Below are 11387 nucleotides of genomic sequence, written 5' to 3'. Positions count from 1 at the left end.
ACCAAGAGATGAAGGACACGATCAGGAAAGAATATATCCAGAGACTCAAGGCGATACTCAAGTCAAAACTCAATGGCGGAAATATGATTATAAAAGCCATAAAAACACATAGGCAGTGCCAGTAATCAGATACAGCGCAGGAATAGTGGAATGGACGAAGGCAGAACTCCGCAGCATAGATCAGAAAAACCAGGAAACATATGACAATACACAAAGCACTACACCCAAGAGCAAATACGGACAGACTATACATAACACGAAAGGAAGGAGGGAGAGGACTACTAAGTATAGAGGACTGCGTCAACATCGAAAATAGAGCACTGGGGCAATATCTGAAAACCAGTGAAGACGAGTGGCTAAAGAGTGCATGGGAAGAAGGACTAATAAAAGTAGACGAAGACCCAGAAATATACAGAGACAGGAGAAAGACAGACAGAACAGAGGACTGGCACAACAAACCAATGCACGGACAATACATGAGACAGACTAAAGAACTAGCCAGCGATGACAATTGGCAATGGCTACAGAGGGGAGGGCTAAAGAAGGAAAACTGAAGGAATGATAACAGCGGCACAAGATCAGGCCCTAAGAACCAGATATGTTCAAAGAACGATAGATGGAAATAACATCTCTCCCATATGTAGGAAGTGCAATACGAAAAATGAAACCATAAACCACATAGCAAGTGAATGCCCGGCACTTGCACAGAACCAGTACAAAAAGAGGCATGATTCAGTGGCAAAAGCCCTCCACTGGAGCCTGTGCAAGAAAACATCAGCTACTTGCAGTAATAAGTGGTCGAGCACCAACCTGAAGGAGTGATAGAAAACGATCAGGCAAAGATCCTCTGGGACTATGGTATCAGAACGGATAGGGTGATACGTGCAAACAGACCAGACGTGACGTTGATTGACAAAGTCAAGAAGAAAGTATCACTCATTGATGTCGCAATACCATGGGACACAGAGTTGAAGGAAAGAAAGAGGGAAAGGGAAAAAAAAATGGATAAAGTATCAAGATCTGAAAATAGAAATAAGAAGGATATGGGATATGCCAGTGGAAATCGTACCCATAATCATAGGAGCACTAGGCACGATCCCAAGATCCCTGAAAAGGAATCTAGAAAAACTAGAGGCTGAAGTAGCTCCAGGACTCATGCAGAAGAGTGTGATCCTAGAAACGGCACACATAGTAAGAAAAGTGATGGACTCCTAAGGAGGCAGGATGCAACCCGGAACCCCACACTATAAATACCACCCAGTCGAATTGGAGGACTGTGATAGAGCAAAAAAAAAATAAAAAAATAAAATAATAATAATAATAATACTAACAACAACTTTGAGACTACAACGGCCCCCTAAAAAGGCTAAAATAGGCTCGACTATTGTAGGCATTGCATTACAAAGTGATTTGCATTGAAAACACTTGCAGAACTAAGGTGACCTAGTTCCGCAGCAAACATTACATCATTTACTAACTTTTCAGCATAGATCCTTTGCGTGCTGGGAATATTTCTCAGTTTAGCAGCCAAACTCTTTCCAAAATGATCATGCTGGTCCTCTGCCGGTGTATTTTGAATTCGTTCGCCTATCACCGTGACTAGTTGTTACATCGCGGTTGTAGGAGTTTGCTTCTTCCTTTTCTTGATGGTAGATGTTGGTTGAGGTGTGGGGGTTGTGTCATTGCTTGTTGATGCATCACTTACCAATGATTCATCGACTTCCTCTCCACTAATGTCACAGGCCTGCCAAAAATTATATCATGTTAATATATATATATATATATATATATATATATATATATATATATATATATATATATATATATCCTTATCCCTTTTTCCTCTATAGAGGGTGGGAACCGTCCTGTAAGGACACACATCAGCATTTCACGGTTGCCAGACTGAGTTGCTAGCTCAATGTTACCCATGATCTTTTTATCGAGTTCCACATTTCTGTAGAACCCTTTTAGACCAAGGCCGTTTAACACCGAATAGCTGATAGCTATTGAGGTTAAAGACCGTCCTAGTTCAGCAGGTGATCGGCGCCACCCCCCGGGCCCTTCTGATTGGCAGTCAGACGTTCTACCACTAGACCATGACGCCCCATTATATAATCATATAGCACATTATTGTATCACATAATATCATTATATCATATTATATAACATTTATGGAAAATATTATATTGTAGCTTTTTCTTTCCAGTTCCCTACAACACAGGATGAATGGCTCAAGATCGCTGAAAATTTTGACACCAAATGGCAGTTTCCAAATTGTTTGGGAGCTGTTGACGGTAAACACATCAAGATTACAGCTAAATCCAAAGATGGAGTATATTTCAGGAATTATAAAGGTTTTGATAGCATGGTGTTAATGGTTATTGTTGATGCAAATTACGAATTTGTGATGTGTGATTTTGGGATAAATGGCAGAATTTCTGACGGTGGAGTGCTGAAGGAAACTATGTTCTATGGTAAGCTTGTAAACAATAATCTGAATATTCCTTCTCCTCTTGTTTGCAATAATTCAGCTTATGAATTACCTTCTGTTTTCATAGGAGATGAGGCATTTGCGCTTAGAAATGATTTCTTAAAACCTTTCAGCGCAAGAGAGTTGAATCACGAAAGAAAAATATTCAATTATAGACTATCTCGTGCTCGAAACGTCGTAGAAAATGCATTTGGCATTTTGACATCTAGGTTTAGGATTTTCCATAGCTCCTTAAATGTGGACTATACAAGTTGCGAAAAGATTGTGATGGCATGTTGTGTTCTGCACAATTTATTGCGTAGCACCAAGAAAGACGACTGACTATACAGATTTAAATGTTGAACATGATGATGATGTAGTCTCTCTTGTAGGCTTAAATGCAGGTTACGATAGACATGCATCACAAGCTAGCCTGCATTCAAGGGAAATATTTAGAAACTTTTTTTGCAATGAAGGAGCATTATGTTTTCAAGAACATATGATTGCTAAGAACTATTAAACACTGTAAAACAACTGCATTTTCTCATGTTTTCAGAAAGACCAAGAAGTCAGCTATGACTTACTATATGGGGCCAAATTACATCTATTAATAAACTTTTTTATATTGTGAACCATCTGTATTTTTGAAAATGTAACTGTTTTTTGTTGAATAAATAAATAACAAATAATCTGTTTCTTACCTCATGTGCTTGTAAATTCGAGGTGGATGTTCTAATAGCTTCTTGATCCTTTAAAAACATAAATCTTCATAGTAAGTCCAAGTTGGCGTATACACATCATCTGCCCCAGTTCCAGACCGCATAGAATCTTCGACTTTTTTTGCTTCTTTCCTGAAATTACTCCTGTAGATGTTGATTTTTATCTTCACTACGTCTGTGGTTGCATCAGGATACTTTTCTTTAAGTTTTTCTGCTCATTTTCCATACGCTTCGTTTTTTTTTATATTTATTCAGATAATGTTTTGGCTTAATTTGCCAAAGGCATGGCTGTTCTTTGTATAACTGAAAAAATTCGCCCCAAAATTCTCTATCTTCCGGCATCTTAACTACTTAAACCTCACTCAAATCTCTGCACCAACATTCCTCACACTCTGGCCATGCGGTTCACACTGATAACTTAACTGACAGGTAGCCATTCACGGTCAATGTTCCCTTCAGTGCGCGTTAGCCCCGCCTCCAAAATCAAGCAGAGTTTGATTCTCATCAGTGTAACTGACAGTTGTACTGACAGGCCTCAAACAACCCCATTCACGATCATTTTTGCTAAGTTTGAAGGAATTCCTTCAGTAATTACTGATCGTGAATGGCTTGCGTTCCAGAGTTGAACTGTCAGTCGGACAGTCAACTCGAGGTCATTGCCCTCATTTCTCGCCCAGCCTTTGTCGTGGCAACAACTATATGGCAGCGATGGAAGTTCCGCTGGGTGATAAGGATGTAGAGCTATATGTACTAACTGCTCAGGCAGTTCACTTCAAAATAGGAAAGAAGCAAAAGGGCATAACAGAGTATGGTCTAATTATTGCCTATTAAAGAGAGATGTCTATCCTCATACAATATTAATGAATCCGGCTAAATTGGACTTGGGTGCTGGTTCAGTTATTTATGAAATAGACCGGGAAGTCTACTTTCACTAGTAACACCTTTCTTAAAAAGGCAGGACACTGGTCTAGGCATATACCAAATTGTCTATCGCATGGAAATATTTTGTGTTCTCTTACATTTATAATAAGATTTGGACTGGTAACGGTCTACAAATAGCACCACATGTTCTAACAATGAAATGGCCTATATACACAGTTTATTCATATTATAGTCCGAGCGGCTGAGATCCTTCCCAGACGAAATCCGGCGGCGAACTGTCATAAAATCGTTGGTAAAGGCCGCCACTAACGTTCAGTTATGCCTGCGCAGTTATAACTGCAACTGTGCTGTGCAGTTATAGCTGAACGTTAGTGTGGACAACCTGCAAGTTTTTTCTGGCCTGCGCAGGCGGCCTGGGTAAATAGCTCGTCTCAATGATGAGCATCAGGCCAAACGGCTGCCCATGCGCATTGCAACGTTAATGTGGTTGAGGCAACTTTTTTGGCTCAGTTCGCTGTCCGTCCGCGGACAGTTACCATCTACTAAAGAACAGGCCTAGTATATGCGTCTGTTCGTGATTATGCATCTTGTATGTAATTCGTTTTTAAAATGGGAACAAAATAATATTCTACTTTCTGACCAAGTTCGCTTTGAAATGAAATTAGACTAATCAACACACTAATGAAACACAAGACGATAGTATTAAGGATTTTCATTCATTGTAACTCGTCATAAGAAAGTCAATCTTTAAACGAAAACGAATCAGTATTAACCCTTTTAATGAAATAGAAAAAAAAAATATTAGGCCTATATGTCAACTTTGAAACGAAAGCAAACGATTATATGAACTTAATCATCTTTCCATGGAACTCTTCCTTCATTCATAAAATATTCAATGAACATTATGAAAATCCGTAGGGCTAAATTTAAACTTAACAATTTCACATGGTAGTATTTAATGAGTTTTCATCAACCACTCTTTCACTGGGCGCCTTACTTGACGTTTATGAGATTTTTATGTCTGCATCTGCAAGTCAATTACAGCCAGAGTATCGTGTACTGACGCCATGGATGCTATGGAGGACTGAGGAAACGCCCTGTATCGTTAATGGCAAAGATTTGCCTGCAAAGTCGGACTGCGCAGTTATAACTGCGCAGACATAGCTGAACGTTATTGGCGGGCTTTACCCGTCCACACGTGCGATCACCTGTCAGTCGGTCGAAATAACCCCGCCCACAAACTGCCGTCCACACGTACGTTAAAACGTACGTGTAGACGGCAGTGACAGGTAAATCTGCTCGTGAATACCCGGCCTTAAGTTACCGAGCTCTGCCATATTTTTGGGCAACACATATATTGATATTGATAAGATTAGTATTATTTGCATATAAACAGGTTGAGGCGGCAAGGAACACAATTCCATACTTGCTGGCCTTTTTCCAGTGTTTACGGAGTAGCTGGTGACGACTGCGAGTGGTATAAACAACCACTCTTTTTATGGTGCTTTATTCAGTCATTATTATAAAAATTATATATATATATATATATATATATATATATATATATATATATATATGTGTGTGTGTGTGTGTGTGTGTGTGTGTGTGTGTGTGTGCAATTGACCGAGAATATAGGTTGATAAATCACATGATATAAGAAAATAATATATTTGACCATAATAAACCTTTAAAAAGAATGTGGACAATTTTTCCACACTTCGGGTGATTGACATTAAAATGAAGACCGTTTCTACGCTCAATCGTCTTGTGCATGAACACTTCCATGTTTCGGCAACACTTGACCGTCACGTCGCTCGTACCCATGAGGCAGCAAAAAGAGGGATATAGCTCATTTTTATCTCAGAGTGAAAAGGGAGGGCAGTGAGAAAACAAGATATAAATTATATGAGAATGAAATTATATTGAAAAATAAAACGCAAAATATCACAGTGACCTGACAAGGTAGGATATAATGAACTAAAAATGATGGGGTGAACCACGTATCTAGATCGTGGGGTGAACGTAAAAGATAGTGGCTGTTCCGTTTAAATTACCTACCCGAAAGTTTCAAATGTAAATTCCATAAATCTAAGTTTTGATTAAAACCTAATCTTTAGAAAATATTAATAATTACAAGTTTCTTTTAATAGTTGAAGTGATTTTTTCTACGCTCCATTAAAATGTATGAAGAGCAATAAAGTTATGCCTGAAACAGTGTATCCGTAACACATTTCAGGGCGTTGACTTCGGCTTAATGCTGTTTAATATTGGCCTCATGAACATATTTTTTCATAGTCTGTCAACTCGATAGCATTATCAATAAATAAAAAAACATTTTTGAGAAAGTATTTTTTAAAGTTATTAAATAAGCTTCCACGCGGATTATTGAGTATATGAAATATAACGATGCTATTCGGACATGTTACATTCAACCAATCATCGTTCTCGTACTGCCCACTTTTAAGTGCATATTCGAATGAATAAAAAGAGTAGTCTACACAGAGGTAACGTCATCGGTTGTTGCTGAGTGGATGAAAGTGATAGTAGGTCAGTTTCAGCCTTTCGGAAATTCGGGTGAAGTTCTGAATCCAAATGTCCAGCTAGATTGCAGCAAATCCCGAAGTCCACCTCCTCTGGTTCGTACACATTTACCAGTTATTCAATACTTGTGAAATCTTTATAGCTCGGTTTCATCTGCAGTAACTCAGAAGGATATATTTTTGATCAGAGTTATTTTGCGCATACTAATCCCGTATTTTATACATAAATGAATGCTTTGGCAGGAATTCGAAGGTTATTTATGTATATTCGAAAAATATAGAATAATCCCAACCAGTGGCTGAACCAGGCCGACATCAACAGTTTGTTGCCACAACAGTGTTTATTGAAAACAATATTTTGGTGTCAGAACCGCTGACACCAGCTAAGGCAAACAATAGGCCTACCTAGTTCAGGAACGCTGCTTTTTTCTTTTTTTTTTCCACTGTAGTATTTATGTGTTTCTAGGACATCGGTAGATAGCATAGGGCTAATACGATCGTTAACAACAGATAGCCAAGAGGTAGCTCTCCTCACCTCCTATAATAGTTTGTTTAATTTCATCCGTCCACCCATGGGTAGAGATGTGGCATACGCTTGTCTGCATAGCTCGTGATTGGTTGACTATCAACGTTTCCGATATCGTTGACATATTGTGATAATTATTAAACCAATGATAATACAAAGAACCCTCATATCCTTTTTTTACAAATCACAAACATCCCTATCGGATTGATAATGTACCAATTCAAGTTCACTACAGGCGACCTTGTATAAAACAGTTGAAACGTCTTGAACACAAACGAACCATGTTTAATTTCACTGGCATAGCCCAGACTACGCGTAGACCTATGCCTTCAGACTGTTAAGATCACAAGATTTCCTTATCTCTCACACTATATTCTATGTACAATTTAGTTGCATAAATATGAAAATAACGTTGATATCAGTTAAATCCGCATCCGTAAACTGCAAAAATAACCTTTATTGATGAACAAGAAGCATTGACGAGCATGGAAAGTACTGTCAGTCTTGACTTACAGAAGAGATTATGTAGTGAAAATATACAGAAATATAATGAATTCTATATTAACCACAAGTATGTTACAATATTTAGTGCTAAAATGTATAGAAAAAAACTAAAAATCACAGGAAAACTATACTAATTATGGTCAGATTCTCTGACAATCGTAAAAAAAAAAGATGCTCTACAGGACTACACTACAAAAGATAATTCATATTTATTTATTCCATATAAAAAATGGAACCAGATTCTGATTTCAAGAAACCTCATTGTCTTTGACACACTAAGAGCGTAACAAATCAATGACTTATTTACAGTTGCGTGTAAATGGTGTCACGCAATCGACCTATTCCTATTTAGCTTGCTATATTGCCGCCGATAATCACATCACCGTAGCTGTGATATTACATTATATAGGTGAGCTTCGCGTCTGTTTGCACGTTAATATGCCAGTAGTAGGCCTTTGGTTGTGTTTTAGTGTTATCCGCCTTCCTGGTATCCCGAAACATCCTCTTACCTTGATAAAATGTTTTGTTTATTTTAAAGGAGATTGCCACTGACAACAATGCGTATACTTTTAAATCGGATCGGATTTACTCAAATAACCTAGTCCTAGTCGGATGAAGGTCGCATTAGATTGTCTGCAGAAAACGGAGGCCAAAATCCTCCTCAAACCCACCGCACAGCGTACCCATTCCTCCGAGTGGAATATTAATGGAGAGGGCATTACCAGTTTTTACTGTATCATTCCACTTGTTCGGCCTAGACGTACTTTGCAATGTTGTAATAAAAAAAGAATTTTATTTGATTCTCCTTTTCAGAATAGGCAGTTTTTCTTATTGCTTTGCTTTACGGAGAAAAGTTGCATTATAATATCCATTCTCATAACTATCATGTAATCTTTTTTATATCAAGCTTTGTATTAACTATTACTGTCCTAGAGCTTTCTCACAGCAATTGGGAAGATCCCAGAAAATTTTGCTCGTACGATTAAGCAGCAGTCACATTTTGAAACAGTTCGTTCGTCTATTTTCCTTCAATGTTAAAAAAAAAACCAGGTTTCATTCCCTTTTGAGTAAGATAAAGCTATTTTCAAGAGTAGTGTATCAACAACCAAACCACTTTCAACCGTTTCAAGACCAAAAGACTAGCGATTACGTTTTTGTCAAACAAATCGGCCGTCACTGACGAGTCCTTCATCAAGCCCGCCGCTAACGCTCAATTATGCCTGCACAGTTATAACTGCGTAGTTGGACTGTGCAGGCAAATCTCTAACGATTTTCCCTTTCTCCGAGTCCTCCGAAGCAGCCACGGCGTCAACACACGATGCGCTGGCAGTAATTAGCTTACTGACATAATAAAGAAAATATCATAAACGTCAAGTACGTCCTGTGAAAGAATGGTAAAAAATAAAAACGAATTAAACACTACCATGTAAATTTGTTACGAATTCTTGGCCCCAAAAACTTTCATAATGTTAATTGAATGTTTTATGAATGAAGGGAGAGTTCCATGGAATGGTAAGTTCATAATTATCACTTGATTTCAAAGTTGACACATAGGTCTACTATTTTTTTCTATTTTAATAAAATGAGTTAATACTGATTTGTTTTCATTTTAAGATTGACTTTATAACTTGTTACATTGAGTGAAAATCCATAGTTTACTAGTCTTCCTTTGTTTCATAGTGTGTTGATTAGTCTAATTTCATTTCAAAACGAATCTACGTGGAATGTAAACAATGAATAACCAAACATGTTACATAGTACAATATTGTTTGAATTTGTTTCATCAGAAAGTAGGATATTATTTTGTTCTCATTGTATAATTGAATTATATGCATGATGCATAATCATGAATAGACGCGTATAGGCCTATTCTTGTTTTACATTATTTTGGCACAATATTCATTGTCAATGAAAACCTGACTTGCATATACGGTTTATAACCACGAATAAACATACATAGGCTTAATCTGTTGCGATAGCCTTTGAATTTACTCATAGGTATAGATTTTGCTTGCCAAAGCAGTCTCATTCATAGGTAGATTTCAGTGAAATCTACAAGAATAAGACATTCAGGAATGATGCTGCCACTTTCAGCCTTCATTATACACAATTGTTTTTCCTGTGGAAAAATTATAACTATATTTTATTTGACATCCGTATCAATTACTAAAAACACAAATAAATCCAATATATCATCAATTTAGGTATAAACACTTTTCAATTCATTAAAACCCAACTCAGTGTTCTTGATCGGAGCATGCTATCTGTCGGCGGACGGACAGGGAACAGTGATGCCATTTTTTCTTCACAACATTGGCTTTTAGCAGTGTTACCATATGCAGTTCATCTGATTTTTTAACTTTATTTATGATTTAATGGTTAGAATGCGTATTTCCCGATGTAGAATTATTTTCCGTGATGTTAGAAAACCACTCGTCAGTAGCTCAATATAAAGTATTTTTGACGAAGAAAAATAAAGGATTTCAATAATATTCATTTGTATAAATAATCAGGATATGTTTTATAGCTTTAATTTCATGATAAAACATAAAAAGCAAAGTGAAGAATTTTTGTCGTCAGTGCCGTGGCCTGTGGTCGGAAAAGCCATGGAGGGTTGCCAGATGCCACACTAATAGACGAAATTCTTCAAAACGGCAACCCTGTCAGGGAACAACTGAAGCTCTTGGGCCAAAAAAAAAGTTGCCTCGACCACGTAAATGCTGCAGTGCGCATGCGCAGCCCTTTAGCCGAAGGCTCATCGAGTGAGATGAGATATTAAATCACTATTTACTCAGGCCGCCTGCGCAGGTGAGAAAAACTAACGTTCAGTTATAAATGCACAGGCCGACTGTGCAGTTATAGCTGCACAGGCATAACTGAACGTTAGTGGGTGGCTTCACTCATGTGGTGGCCCATATGTAAACGCCATCCACAAGGTTCAAGAAAGGACATACCAAGGGGCATTATCCCTCTTCACTCAACATAAAAAAAAGACATGACAGTACTTGAAAGTAAGAGGTTTGTAGGACTATTGAAATTAACGGAAATTAAGGCGACGCCTGAGATTAGGCCTGCGGAATTGAAAGCTCTGTTGTTTTGCAACAAGTGCGTCCTTGTTCAAGTGTACTTTATAAACTGGTACGGTGTAGGTACCTCTTTATATGTCAGATGTTTCAGTGTCATCATAAAGTATGGGATTTTCAAGTGTAGCTTCTTTGTTATAAAATGTAATTCATCTAGCGTCTTCAAGCTTGAAATAACCTGCTGTTAGATCTTTTTTCGTAATGAAGTTTTAAGAATTTTTGCGATACTAATTTGCAAGAAAGGAGAGTGGCGAAATCAGGGTGTTGAGGTGAAGGTTGAGGAAACCGCTTTGCGGAGAAGGCCCTTTAAACTTTTGGCGGGATAATGAGAGTCGTTATCGGTGACGTCATTGCTCGTAAGCGGGAGAAAACAGTCTGTTTATAGCTTGGCACAGAACTTCGTTTGAATAATCCATACACCCTCTGGATAAAACAATGGTTTCTTTTAATAATTCGAGTGTTAAACAAAAGAGTTTTGGAAGTTTTAACGATATTTCCAGGAGATATTCTAGTCGCTTCGCTTACGTATTTGCAAGCTTGTATGCGAAGTTGGCGTTACTAATGTTGAACTTAGTACATAGTTATATACTCGTGGTTTATTTCTATAGTTGCATACTTTTAGACTATTTCCTAAAGAAGATAGTACGCTACCAAGGCTTTCCT

General features: G+C 37.7%; 1 long non-coding RNA gene across 1 annotated transcript in view; it reads left to right on the top strand.

The window, feature by feature from the left end:
* The first annotated feature begins 6570 nt into the window (after positions 1-6570).
* The window catches only part of LOC135197576 (uncharacterized), a 60514-nt gene continuing 55697 nt past the window's right edge, over positions 6571-11387 (top strand). Inside the window, exon 1 of the long non-coding RNA XR_010310608.1 lies at positions 6571-6707. This is a non-coding gene — a long non-coding RNA (uncharacterized LOC135197576). The remainder of the gene's footprint in view (positions 6708-11387) is intronic.

The sequence above is a fragment of the Macrobrachium nipponense genome, chromosome 21 (assembly GCF_015104395.2).
Source record: "Macrobrachium nipponense isolate FS-2020 chromosome 21, ASM1510439v2, whole genome shotgun sequence".
Taxonomy (NCBI): domain Eukaryota; kingdom Metazoa; phylum Arthropoda; class Malacostraca; order Decapoda; family Palaemonidae; genus Macrobrachium; species Macrobrachium nipponense.
The sequence above is the reverse complement of the archived record's forward strand: the minus strand, read 5'-3'. Positions and strand labels throughout refer to the sequence as shown.